This window comes from Bubalus bubalis, chromosome 1 (genome assembly GCF_019923935.1).
Source record: "Bubalus bubalis isolate 160015118507 breed Murrah chromosome 1, NDDB_SH_1, whole genome shotgun sequence".
Lineage (NCBI taxonomy): Eukaryota > Metazoa > Chordata > Mammalia > Artiodactyla > Bovidae > Bubalus > Bubalus bubalis.
The window spans coordinates 88,558,097-88,572,926 of NC_059157.1; the positions used below are offsets into that span (position 1 = coordinate 88,558,097).

The following is a 14,830-nucleotide window of genomic DNA, read 5'->3' on the forward strand; positions in this document are numbered from 1 at the left end:
ACACCTACTGTCAGGCTTCCCTAGTGGCTCAGTGGTAGAGAGTCTGCCTGCCAGTGCAGGAGATGCGTGTTAGATCCCTGGGCGGGAAGATCCCACACGCCACAGAACAACTAAGTGCATGTGTCACAACTCCTGAGCCTGAACTCTAGAGCCGGAAGCCAAAACAACTGAGTCAGAGTGCCCTAGAGACCGTGCTTTGCAATAAGAGAAGCCCATGGGCTGCAACCAGAGAGTAGCCCCGCTTGCAACTAGAGGAAAGCCCACAGGGCAACAACATCCCAGCACGACCAAAAATAAATACATAAATAAATAAAAAGATAAAACAAAGCAAAAAAACCCTCCCTACTGCTGCTGCTGCTGTCGCTTCAGTCGTGTCCGACTCTGTGCGACCCCATAGACGGCAGCCCACCAGGCTCCGCTGTCTCCAGGCAAAAACACTGGAGCAGGTTGCCATTTCCTTCTCCAATGCATGAAAGTGAAAAGTGAAAGTGAAGTCGCTCAATCGTGTCCAACTCTTCGTGACCCCATGGACTGCAGGCTGGTAGCCTCCTCCGTCCATGGGATTTTCCAGGCAAGAGTACTGGAGTGGGGTGCCATTGCCTTCTCCAACCCTCCTTACTATCAAGGGCCTAATCCACAATAATGTGCTCAATAAATGTCTGAGGGTATTATTACAGTCATAAAGACCAGAAAGGCTTTTGCTTATCATATGTAGATCTGGTGCGTTTGGCACAGCCTCGCTAAGCCATCAGAACAATGGCTCATTACTTTAGAAGATTTACAGCAGCTTTAAAGCTTCGAGTATAGTGTCCTGTGAAAAGTATAAATCATGAGAAAGTAATTCTCACTAATCTTCTCCCGGATGACCTCTACTTCACTCCAGTGACTCATGAAAACACAACCTAGACTTTGTTTTTGCTATTACTGTAGACTCCTCCCACCTGTGAATGTCAAAAACTTTAATGTCTCACTCCTTTGGTCAGTCTCCTGACCCTTCAGCTGTCTTACACCCACTGCTCTCTTTTCTCCCCATCTATTATGTGGCCCTTAGCCTTACTTCTTTCCCCACCCAGCCTGGATCTCACATCCAGTGTGTGAACTACACTCTTCCTGGTACCTTCACTTTCTGGCCACTATGCCTTCTCGAGGATCTATCTGCCTGAGAAACCCTCCACCTGGGATCAAATGATCTCCCTGCCCAGGAGCCAAGCACGGTTGGGAAAAACAAACAAACAAACAACCACAGTCTAAGGAACAGCTGTCATTACAATAATGGATCCTGATCTCAGATGGGCATTGAAAGTCACCAGTATTTTTACTCAGTGTTTCTCAAAATTTCGTCAACATTAGAACATTAGATTCTCAGGCCCCCATTTCTGTTTCAATAGATTATAATAAATATGGCAGAAAAATTATCTGAAACTTGGAAATACGCTAAAAAAAAGTGAGCAGCAGAACCTTTAAATGCCATAGAGACCAAAAGCTGCCTAAAAATTACAGAGCAAAGTATTTAATTGGACTTGTAATTTATCATCAACTAAAGGCCCTAGTCTTCATTGCACATAAACTTGCAGGTTTTTTTAAATTATTTTTTAATTGAAGGACAATTGCTTTATAGTATTGTGTTGGTTTCTACCAAACATCAACATGAATCAGCCATAGGGTTTACCTATGTTCCTCCTCTCTCATTTGAACATCCCTCCCACCTCCTTCCCTATCCCACCCCTCTAGGTTGTTACAGATTCCCAGTTTGAGTTCCCTGAGTCATACAGCAAATTCCCACTGGTTATTACTCCTTGGAAGGAAAGTTATGACCAACCTAGATAGCATATTGAAAAGCAGAGATATTACTTTGCCAACAAAGGTCCGTCTAGTCAAGGCTATGGTTTTTCCAGTGGTCATGTATGGATGTGAGAGTTGGACTGTGAAGAAAGCTGAGCACCAAAGAATTGATGCTTTTGAACTGTGGTGCTGGAGAAGACTCTTGAGAGTCCCTTGGACTGCAAGGAGATCCAACCCGTCCATTCTGAAGGAGATCAGCCCTGGGATTTCTTTGGAAGAAATGATGCTAAAGCTGAAACTCCAGTACTTTGGCCACCTCATGCGAAGAGTTGACTCACTGGAAAAGACTCTGATGCTGGGAGGGATTCGGGGCAGGAGGAAAAGGGGACGACAGAGGATGAGATGGCTGAATGGTATCACCGACTCGATGGACATGAGTTTAAGTTAACTCCAGGAGTTGGTGATGGACAGGGAGGCCTGGCGTGCTGTGATTCATGGGGTCACAAAGAGTTAGACATGACTGAGCCACTGAACTGAACTGAATGTATGTTTCCATGTTACTGCCTCTATACGTCCCACCCTCTCCTTCCTCCACTCAAGCTGTGTCCATAAGTCTGTTCTCAATGTCTGTGTCTCCACGGCTGCTCTGCAAATAGGTTCAACAGTACCATCTTTCTAGATTCCATATCTATGTGTTAGTATATGATACCTGTTTTTCTCTTTCTGACTCACTTCACTGTGTTATCAGTTCAGTCGCTCAGCCGTGTCCGACTCTTTGCGACCCCATGAATCGCAGCACGCCAGGTCTCCCTGTCCATCACCAACTCCCGGAGTTCACTCAGACTCACGTCCACTGAGTCAGTGATGCCATCCAGCCATCTCATCTTCTGTTGTCCCCTTTTCCTCCTGCCCCCAATCCCTCCCAGCATCAGAGTCTTTTCCAATCAGTCAGCTCTTCGCATGAGGTGGCCAAAGTACTGGAGTTTCAGCTTTAGCATCATTCCTTCCAAAGAAATCCCAGGGCTGATCTCCTTCAGAATGGACGGGTTGGATCTCCTTGCAGTCCAAGGGACTCTCAACACTCTCCAACACCACAGTTCAAAAGCATCAATCCTTTGGTGCTCAGCTTTCTTCACAGTCCAACTCTCGCATCCAAACATGACTACTGGAAAAACCATAGCCTTGACTAGACTGACCTTTGTTGGCAAAGTAACGTCTCTGCTTTTGAATATGCTATCTAGGTTGGTCATAACTTTTCTTTCAAGGAGTAAGCATCTTTTAATTTCATGGCTGGAATCACCATCTGCAGTGGTTTTGGAGCCCAGAAAGATAAAGTCTGACACTGTTTCCACTGTTTCCCCCTCTATTGCCTATGAAGTGATGGGACCAGATGCCATGATCTTCGTTTTCTGAATGTTGAGCTTTAAGCCAACTTTTTCACTCTCCTCTTTCATTTTCATCAAGACGCTTTTTAGTTCCTCTTCACTTTCTGCCATAAGGGTGGTGTCATCTCCATATCTGAGGTTATTGATATTTCTCCTGGCAATCTTGATTCCAGCTTGTGTTTCTTCCAGCCCAGCATTTCTCATGATGTACTCTGCATAGAAGTTAAATAAGCAGGCCGACAATATACAGCTTTGACGTCCTCCTTTTCCTATTTGGAACCAGTCTGTTGTTCCATGTCCAGTTCTAACTGTTGCTTCCTGACCTGCATACAGGTTTCTGAAGAGGCAGGTCAGGTGGTCTGGTATTCCCATCTCCTTCAGAATTTTCCACAGTTTATTGTGATCCCAACAGTCAAAGGCTTTGGCATAGTCAATAAAGCAGATGTTTTTCTGGAACTTTTGCTTTTTCGATGATCCAGCATATATTGGCAAGGCTCTAAGTTACAAGTCCATCTACCTCATTAGGACTGACTCAAATGGGTTCCTTTTTATGGCTGAGTAATATTCCATTATATATATGTACCACCATGTCTCTATCCATTCATCTGCTGATGGACATCTAGGTTGCCTCCATGTCCTAGGTATTGTAAATAGTGCTGCAGTGAACATGGGGGTACATGTGTCTTTTTCAGTTTTGGGTTTTCTCAGGGCATATGCCTAGTAGGGGGACTGCTGGGTCATATGCTAGTTTTATTCCTATAAAATTGAAGATTTTTGTCCTGTGGAGATGCATATAATTTCTGGACAGTTGGAAAAAAAATCCAAATATTACAGTTTAGAGCCCTAATAGCCCACTTTTAGTCATGTAATCTAGCAATCACAGCCTAAGACTGCCTATCTAAACACCTAGTCTCTCAAACACTCTTGGGACACAGTTTAACCTCTTACTGATTCCTTCATTAATTAATGAGTTGAATAAAATCTTTGATGTGTTAATTTTACATTTGCACGACAGGTATAATTTTGCTACAGTGGCGCCTAGGAAGGGTCCACGCTTTTAATAAATTTCAGAATTCTAACAATGAGAGCAACAACAAAAACACACAATCTTTATCCACCCAGTGTTCCCCAATATCTACCACTTTTTCCCACTTTTTTTCCTTATAGAGAGAGCTTTTTCAGTTTTCCACGTTGGATGTCTTATTTCTTTTCCTCCTGTACGCCCTCCCATTCTAGGCTCAAAATACAATAATTCAGTTTCTAGACAGTTGTGGGATGGATTGTGCTCCCCCTAGACCCCATTATCCCAACAACCAAATTATATGTTCCTAATTCCTGGAACCTATGAATGTCACCTTATTTGGAAACAGGTCTTAGCAGATGTAATCAATTTAAAATGAGGTCATACTGGATTAGGACAAATCCTAATCCAGTGTCTGGTGTCCTTATAAAAAGAGGGAAATTTGGACAGGGATACAGACATAGGGAAAATACCACGCAACTTCAGAGGCACAGACTGGAACGATGCAAAGGGATTCCAAAGACTACAACTCCCAGAAGCTAGAAGGAGCAAGGAAGGGCCCTCACCTAGAGCCTTCAGAGACAGCACATGGCCCAGCCGATACCTGACTTTCCGAAGTTCAGCCTGCACAACCGTAAGACAATAAATTTCTGTTGCTTGAAGCCGTCTAAATTTGTGGAGATCTGTTATGGCAGCACCAGGAAGCACAGACCTACCTTCCCAATGGGACTATTCACTAAAGCGGTCAGTTTGCGAGCTGCCAAGTCAACAGATATTTTGCCATCCTTATCATCTGTGACCTTTCCACAGCATCTGGTATTGCTGGCCTTTCCTTCCCTCCCACCTTCCTTCCTTCCTTCCTTCCTTCCTTATCGGCCCTCCCTCCTTCTTAGAACTCTTCTTCCCCAACTTAGTTCTTCTTTTAACTCTCTAATTGCCACTTCTCCAGCATCTTAGCTGACATCTTTTGACTACAGATAACTGACTCTGCGGTTCTCCAGCTCTTTCCCCTCTCTCTGTATGCTGCCAGGGCCATCTCTCCACCCTGACTTCAGTTACCACTAGGTGGAGAATGCTCCAAAGTTTCCAACCTTTCTCCTAATTCTCAAATCTGTCATCTACTTCTATATTAAGCATCTCCACTCAGAAATTCCACAGTATTCAAACTCATGTACCAAGCATTCAATGAGCATCTTCCATGTGCCAAGTACTGAACCAGGTGTTAGAACAAGAGAAATGACAAGGTCCTTGTCCTTACAGAATTTACAAAATAGTAAGACAGACATAGTATTAATGAATAATTTCCGGGATGTTGAGTACTGCAGGGAAGTAATGGATGTGATACAGTGTGTGTGTGTGCGCATGCATAGGATAAATAGCAATTAACTAGACAATTACTTGTGGATGAGGGAGGTGCTGAAGGCAGAGAAAAGACAATTCCAGAAGGAAAAAAATAGCATTTTTAACTGACCTTTGCTCTCTCAGATTTAACTGGTCATTAAGTTTTATACTTTGTTTCCTTAGTATCTCTAAATTTAGTCCCTCTGAACAAGTGCAGGCCCTTGCAAGAGTTCTCTAACAGGTTCCCTCCACTTCCTTTTTTTCCTCTCCAATCCACTGCCCACACTCCTGCCAGTGTTTCTTAGACTGGGTCATGCAGGTCGCTCATTTTAAAAACCTTCAACTGTTCTCAAACTCTTCGACAAGAATACAAAGTCCATTATAATCTGTCCCCTGACTCCCTTTCCCATCTCATCTCTCAACTTTTCCCACAAACTCTCTGCCCCCGCTCCGGAACGATGGGCTCCCAGGTAACTCCCCCATGCTCCACCCACTCTCTCCTCTGCACTTCTCAGCTCTGCCAACAATAATGTCCTTACTCCTCAGAGCCACCTGGCAAATACCTACTCAGTGTTCTCTTGGGAAACCTTTCTGAAAGTCCAGGTCTTTCTCTCCATTTCCATTATTAAAATCTCTTTATTGAATATGCTTAATTATGCATATTTATGTCGGTTTGCCACACCAGCTGTAGAACTCGGCTAAGCGGGCAATGTATTCTGTTCGCCTGGGTAGCCACAGACATAGAAACAAGGCGCACTGGGTTCTTAACATATGCTGCCGAATTTAGAAAATAATGAACTCAACACACACCAAAGGTAGGCACAATGGTAGATAAGTGATACAACAGAAAGTACACAGGTCTGGGAATCAGACAGACTTTCCAATGTAAATTCTAGCTATGCCAACTTCTGAGGTGATCCTAGCACTTAACCTCTACATCCTCAACTATACATGGGAATAATACCACCCATCTCCCTGTGAGGGCTTGGTAAGAACTTATGTAAAACGCAGTGGATTCTATAAATGTGAACAATCTCTCTGAAGATGATGTCTACATATCTAGTACCCTCCCTTCCTTCTGGGAACTACTCTGTAGTTTGCAACAGTTTTCATATGACCACATGCCCCCTGGTTAGCTAACTTGTCCAAGGGTGGGTACTGACTCACACTGGGCCCATCTGAAGCCAACTTACTCTGCCCTCCCATTTCCTGCCCTTGTATGTCAGGGAAACCCCAGAATCTCTCCAGTGTTGAGGCCATAAGCCTTGAGGATTGCCAGCAGCCATGATCCACTACATACAGAGAAAGCCTGACTGTAACAAGACAGAGTCCTTGGTGTCTGAGGTCTGGCTGCATCCCTGCTTTTCTCGGAGCTTAGTCTGGCTAATTCCTTAAGAAGATTCCACAAACTACCTCAAAATGCTCCCCAAAATTACCTTTTACTTTAAGCATGTGTAATTTTCAGTTCCCTAAAACCCTCCTAACTAAAACACTCTTCCTCCACCCGTGCAACAGAATGTCTCACATCCAGACCTATAAAGTTAGCATCTAGGATAAAAAGAGTAACCAGAAATAGGTCATGCTCGGAAGAGAGAGAGGAACCATGAAGCTGAAAATGATCTGAGGGTGGAGATCAAAGAAAGTTGAAGTCTATCAACAGGTAGGAAGTTGGAGAAAGGGGAGGCCAAAAGCAAGGGGCCAAAACCTGTATTAAGGTCTCGGTGGGCTGGAGGCCAAGTAAGGACATTTCACATGAACAGTCACGCCCTGCTGTCACACTTCTTCACCACACGGCCTGACCCCTTCACTAAGCTAGGGGCGGAACTTTCCTATACAGTAAGTGTAGGGAAAATGGGAAGACGGGCCAGAAGGATGGAGAAGCACTGGATCTCAACAGAAAGCCAACACTTGAAAATGGAAATCTTAACTGTAGAGTAGGGAAAGAGAAACAAAATTTTCATTCACACGTTGTTTTACTCACTGAACCAAAATTTAGCAACTGCCTAGATTTGGTCACAGCCTCATGCATTCTACAGAGGTGAGTTATACAGTAAAAAAAAACACTGAGTGTGACATGCCTAGTATTAATATTTAAACCCATATATGTCTGACTCCAACATCTCTATACTTTCAAACTCCATCCAAGTTAAAAAATAATGAAGACAAAGAAACCTCTCGGGTTTAAAAGAAAAAAAAAAATCTCACAGTTGAAAAGACACTTTCAGAAGAGCAGAAGCTAGACTGCAAGGAAATCATCATTTAACAAATATGTGTGCTAGACACTAAGAAAATGTACAGCACAAATTTAGTCTACTTGTTAGTTGGTCACTGAAAAAAGGAGAAATGTAAGCTGCAGGCAAAGCAAGCAGTTGAAAGAAGAGATGTATATATAAGCCAGTGGCGTCTTGACTGTGTTTCCAGATACACGGTTAAGAAGCACCATGGAAGTTTAAATTATACTAAAAGCACAACTTATATTCCCCAATGAAGCAGGGTTCTGGACAAGGTGGAAGAGATGATTTGAGGAAGAAGAAAAGGCGAGGCAGGAGGTAGTTTTACTTGCAGGGATGAAGAACAGGACAAGGGTTTAGGACAAGGCAGGTCAGTCACGATGCTGTGGCTGAGCAGAAATCCCATGGGAGGTTCGACCAATGGTCCTTATCTGAGGCCGATCTAGTCACAAAGGTCACATGCCTTTCTCCAGCAACCCTGAGCTATTCGGAAAGAGAGAAAGCGGTGAGAACTGGCATGTGGGCCAGGTTTAGGATCTATCAAGGACATGGGGAAAAGCATCAGTGGGATGATGGGCCTGGGCTGAGACAGGTGACCCAGAAATGGGCAAAGGGACTGGGTAGAAGCAGAGGTAGCTAAGGGTGATGTCACTGCTAATATCACATAGGTACAAACGCTTCAGTCTGCCCTGCAGTGGAAGTCCTCCACAATCTTGTCCCCACTGACCTTTCCAGCCTGTTTCGCATTACTTTCCTCTGACACCAGATTAGTGAAGCTACCTGAATGTGCTCCAGGAATTCCAGCCAGCAAAGAAAAAGGAGGCAGGCAACAACTAGAACCAAAACTAGGGAGTTTTATAAAGCTGGAGGTGACTATTCAAATCAAAATCTGAATGAGAGGGCAAAGGAGTGCACCTCACTGGCTTTCATTGATTTTGGCTTAGCACAGCTCTTAAAGACCAACTTATCTGACAGGGCAACACAGCAGTGTTCTCTAAACAGCAGCCGTGGCTTTGTTCAGAGTTCCAGTTGAGGGGGGACTCCTCTCATTATGAAAGCAAAAGAGTCTAGCTCCTGGGAAGAGGGTGGCTGGGAGAACACTGGGCAGAATGTCAGGCCCTGTGCAAGCAGGTTAAGGTTCAAGAAAGGGCTCTATTTCCATGGAACTAAGAAGCCCAGGCTCTGAAGGAATCAGACAAAGGACAACAGTGTGAAGGGCATGCAGGTGCCCAGAGACTAATGAATAACATGCTTGGGGCAGCAAATTCACTGCAGAAATGAGTTCTGAATTCTTTTTTTTTTTTTTTTTTGGCCCGGCTGAGTGGTTTGTGGAATTTTAGTTCCCTGACCAGGGCCTGAACCCAGGCCCTTGGCAGTGAAAGCACCATGTCCTAACCATTGGACCATCAGGGAGTTCCCCTAAATTCACATTTTTGAATGACAGACATCATGGTAAGTATTAGAATTTAGAAAGTGAATAAAACTCTGCCAGATATAAATATTTAATATACATTGTGATTAATGACTGAACAGAAAAAACTAGAAATTACCATCTGGAGATGAGTGCATGTGGTGACAAGAGAACTCTTCTCAGAGAGGATGATACTGAGGAAGGTTTGAAGGATGATAAGAGGTTACTACTTCCCAGGGGGCTTAATGGTAAAGAGTCTGCCTGCCAAGCAGGACACACGGGTTCAATCCCTGGATCGGGAAGATCCCCTGGAAAAGTAAATGGCAACCCACTCCAGTATTCTTGCCTGGGAAATCTCATAGACAGAGGAGCCTGGTGGGCTACAGTCCATGGGGTCACAAAGAGTTGGACATGACTCAGCAACTAAATAACAAGGAGGTGACCAAGCAGATAAGGAAAGGGGCTCTTTCTCTTCAAGCAGAGAAAATGATACATGTAAAGAGATCAGTAGAGAGAACAAGGTAAAACAGGATCAAATTACATATGAGAGGAATAAAAATCTCAGTTTTACACAGAACTATATATATATAAAGGATGAGGGATGAGATAAAGTCAGAGAAGGAAGAGAGGGGCCAGATTCTGAAAAAATATATATAAAACGCAAAGGACTCCTCTCGCTATAAAAGCACAGGAGTCTAGATACTGGGAAGACGGTAGATTTTATCTTAGGTGGTAAAGGGGCTGCTGGACATACTATGGAAGTATTAACAGAGCTCCAAGAGGGCAGTGCCCCAGGGCACAGAACCATAGCCCTCAGAAAAGAACCAACAAATATTTGCCCAAATACGGGGCAAGAGTGCAGGGTATGGGGCTTGCGGAGGAAGCAGTGGGCCAGGGCCAGAGGCTGAGGCATGCTACTCACCGCAGCAGGGCTGGCTTTGACACTCACAAGTTTCCTGACTCCTTGCTGTTCTGATGCTGCGATCTTTACTCCTTAAATGTCACTCATCCCTGTGAACTGGGAATCTACTGACCCTAACAGTTGATCTGCTTAAAACCATTTTATCAGCAAAGTTTCTCCTACTTCTCTGGGCACTGTGAGCTTACCCTCCTTTTCAAACTCACAGCACTGTGCAACTTTCCCTGGCTATTTACACACACGCTCCAACTGGAAGATGATTATTACCCCAACTAGACTGCAGGATCCCTGAAGACAATGACAGTATTCTACTCGTTCATAACTATCTTGGGGCTGTGTTAACATATGTGCACACACCCTGGGAGTTTATAGTTGGAACTCTCTCATGCTGAGAGTTGATCCTAAGCAATTAAGTTCTGACTGCAAACTCCCAGAAACTGTACTCCACAGAAGCAAGGAACGCTGAGCCTCCTCTCCTTAGAAAGCAGTTGAGGGACTGTGCATCTTGGGGTCTTTCCAGTAACTCAAGCAGCTAGCCAAAGATCTTCTTCCAACTACGCACCTTCAGAGTGCAGGTGGATCTAGCAGGCGATGCTTTAGCAGCCTGTTAAGATCATTCCATTATCCGTCTGCTTCAGTGGACACTGGCATTCATTAAATTCTAGTTTATGTGACTATTTGTATTTTTTTGTACTTACAGAATATACTGATTCAATCCACATAAGGACCTGGAAAATTAGCATTATGTGGGTTTCTAAACTAATCATTTGAACTGACATACTTTCTTAAAGATCCTATTGTAAATGAAGAATTTAATCAAATGGATTAAAGAAAATAACGTAATAGCAGTGTTTGAACAATATAGTAATTACTTCATAAAGAATAAATGTCCTGTGAAAAAATTTTTAATTTCAAAATTTTTGTCTTGCCACATTTTCAAAGTAGCCTTCTGTTTACTAAATCAGCCTATATTAATTTTAACATGTACATTTGCAGAACATAACACCACACTACTAAGATTGCAACCACATAAGATTATGTAGGTGTGTGAATATGGACTAGAAAGGAAGATGAAGTAAAGTGAAGTGAAAGTCGCTCAATCATGTCCGACTCTTTGTGACCCCATGAACTATACAGTTCATGGAATTCTCCAGGCCAGAATACTGGGAAAGGAGTATACTCCAGGGAAAGGAGTGGGTAGCCTTTCCCTTCTCCAGGGGATCTTCCCAACCCAGGGATTGAACCCCAGTCTCCTGCACTGCAGGTGGATTCTTTACCAGCTAAGCCACAAAGTTAGCCCAACAAACATTATAAATTGATAGATTAGTAATTATTAGTTAAGTTTTTGGTTTTGAGTAATTGTTATATAATTGTTATCTGTATGATATTTTTAAAATAAATAAAGTGCTAAGGCCATAAGGTTGTTATAAAATAAACTGAATCTGTGAGCCACACAAGAAAAACTGCCAAGTGGTCTCACTTCCTGTATCAACAATCACATTTAGCAAATATCACTCCCTCTACAAAGCTTTTTCTGATCTACATAGTTTCATGTTATCAGTCCACATCCTTCCAACTAGTCAAGAAGTGGAAGTGAAAACCATCTATTTGCATGCATTTAATTAATACCTAGGATTACCACCTGAACTTTCATACCCTAGGTTTATTTTGTAAAGTACAGTCTTATATTTAAAGTCTAACTCTATGTAAATCAAGACTTTCCTCATCATACTATAATCTGATGCTTTCTTTTTGGAAATTAATTAATTTATTATCTTTTAAATTCTAGTACTGACGCTTTAACTCATACACATTTTGTTGGTCTTTTAGAATGAAACTTAAAATTCACACAGAAATATTCATTATTTCCAGAACAAAATAAAGTTTCCTCTCTGTTGATAACATTGGGAAATCTACCTAAAAATCATTAACTTGTAATTTTACAATTAATTTTTAATTTACAAGCTTTTAAAATATGGATTTTAAATTTGATCATTAACACATGGAATATGCGCTATATTTCTAACCTCCACTATGCAAAATTAATCAGAAATAAAGAAGAAAAAGCATGCTTTGATTTTTGCCTGTGAAAAAAACTACATATAAGAGCCCTAGTGTTAGTTGCTCAGTTGTGTCTGACTCTTTGCAACCCCATGGACTGTAGACCTCCAGACTCCCCTGTTTATGGAGTTTTCAAGGCCAGAATACAGGAGTGGGTTGCCGTGACCTCCTCCGAGGGATCTTCCAGACACAGGTATTAAACTTACGTCTCCTGCATTGCAGGCAGACTCTTTACTGTTTGAGCCACCAGGGAAGAACTTAAGAGCCCTAATGTTTCATCAAACCAAAAATAATTAATTAGGTTAATTCTAAATTAACCTAATGTCAATATTAGCAATAATTATAAATGTTCTTTGCACTGGGACGTGTTCATTTCCAACAATTCACAGATACCGCTCAAAAGCTATTTCCATGCATCACAAGCAAATAAAGGCACTACCTGACAGACTGTACGTTTTTTTCACACATTAGTTCAAAAATCATTGTGAAACTGAATGATTCTTTTTAAAAAAAGAATCTGATTTGACAGATTTATTAAATTAGCTAACAAAAATTATTACTTTCATGAATGTTTTGTATTAATAGGCATAAAGAAGTCAGTCTCAATGGATTTTTAAAATTTATTCCCCTGATATTTTACCACATTCAAATAACATTCTAATCTACGGGCTTCCTTGGTGGCGCAGTGAGTAAGATTCTGCCTGCCAATGCAGGGGTCATGGGTTCAATCCCTGCCTGGTCTGTGGAGCAACTAGGTGTGTGTGCCACAACTACTGAAGCCCGAGCCCCCTAGAGCCTGTGCTCCACAGTAAGAGAAGCCACCGCAAAGAGAAGCCCATGCACCGCAACTACAGAAAGCTGCACAAAAGCAATGAAGGCTCAGCACAGCCAAAAAGAAAAAAATTCTAACCCAGAAGGTAGGCAAACCTTCCATGACGCAAATGAGGAAGCTGAGCTTTTGAGATGAGGCGACACAAATTCCTAGAGTCATAATGTAAACCAAAGACATAAATTCATTCACCCGCAACTTCCTATTAAGTAAATTTATTACAGTAACAAATAGGCAATCAGCATAAGTTCCACCAATTTAAGTTTTTTAGAGAGACATACACTTTACAGGTAAATAATGCTTTCGATAAAAACAAGAAAGACTTTGAAGGTGAACTTAATATCAAACTCAGAACTCAAGACACACAAATATAAGCCATGTCTAAAACAGCATCATAGTCAAACAGATGTGAATAAACAGAATTTACAAATATATTAATGAAGTAAGATTAAATACATCTCTGTTGTGAAAGGCTGACAAGTTTTCAGACCAATGACAAATTTTATTCTAGACCAAATAAAAAGAAAAAAACATTTGGTCAGCAGAAAATCTGCTGAAGAATGGCATTAATGTGTGGCATTAACTGGAATGAGTGTAGCATCTTCCACTTCAAAATGAGGTCTGAAAGATTAAAAGAGAAAAATCCTGAAATACATTTCTACCTCAAAATACATATTAAATGCATTTCTACCTAGGATGGCTAAAGAAAAAAAAAAATCTGTATATCACAAAACACTTTCTCACAGCTTACTTTTATTGCAATTTGCAGAATACTGGAAAATGCATAAAGAAATTACTTACAACTCTACCATCGAAAGACAACTTTTATCATTTTATTATCTCCTTCCAATCTTATTATAAAGACTTCTGATAGAGTAAAAACTCCAGCTTGTAACTTAACATTACAATATAGTAGACATCCCCATTAGAAAAAATTCTATAAGCATCTTAAAGCACTGCTTCTCATTTCAAAGTCAGACTTCCTTCCAGGTTATGTGAAGAATCCCAGTGGACCCTAAAGCACATCTGTTAAGTCCAGTAACACGGACGGCATCACAGACTGCATCCGGATCCACTGAGTAAGAAATACAATTTTTTAAAAATTGGGGAATTCAAATGCCATACAATTTCTGGGTTTTCAGGTGATGTATACCTAAATGACCCTTACTTTATCAATTTAGTAAGCTCATGATTAACAATGATAATCAGTTATAGCTGTTTGTACTTTACCCTTTGCCAGACTCCTAGGTACTAGCATTTCATTTTCATCAAGCTAAGAAACAGGTATATACTCATATCACTGATGTAGAAAACTGAGGTACAAACAAATTAAGTGATTTTACAAAATTTACCCAATCAACTTGGGAGAACTAGAAATCAGGCCTTTTAAATTATCAGGATCATTTCTATTTGTGTTAATCTATACAGATGTTTTTATATATAACATGACACTGTGAAAGAGAATCAGATACCCTAGTTGTTAAAATGCTTGGTAAAAACTAAAATTAAAAAAAAAAAAAGGTAATGTTGCATGTTTAATTAGGCCAGGCTTGAGAAACTCTAAAAACAAGGCAATTGTCTCATTTGCAGAGGAGACATTTAATCAGTTATAAACTATTCAAATATCTTTTTTTTAAAACATGACAAACACTTTCAGATTCTGAAATAAGCAAAAGTGGTCAGAGTATCCTGCTTATGTAGCTATACTTTGTATAAACATAACTTATTTTATGGGTGTCTCAGTTTCCTTATGTTTGAAATGGGATAACAATACTTAACTTAGAGGGCTGTGGTGAGGATTAAATGAGTTAATAGATGTAAATCACTAAGGGTTGTCACAAAATAAGACC

The 14,830-nt window shown here is 41.3% G+C and overlaps 1 protein-coding gene and 1 non-coding gene across 3 annotated transcripts in view; both read right to left on the reverse strand.

Moving 5' to 3' along the window:
- DCBLD2 (discoidin, CUB and LCCL domain containing 2) overlaps nucleotides 1–14,830 on the reverse strand; it is an 84,384-nt gene that overhangs the window by 67,629 nt on the left and 1,925 nt on the right. The gene's annotated exons all lie outside the window — the stretch shown is intronic.
- On the reverse strand, nucleotides 9,101–9,173 carry TRNAE-UUC. Its single transcript has one exon. It is a non-coding gene; the product is annotated as a tRNA-Glu (tRNA).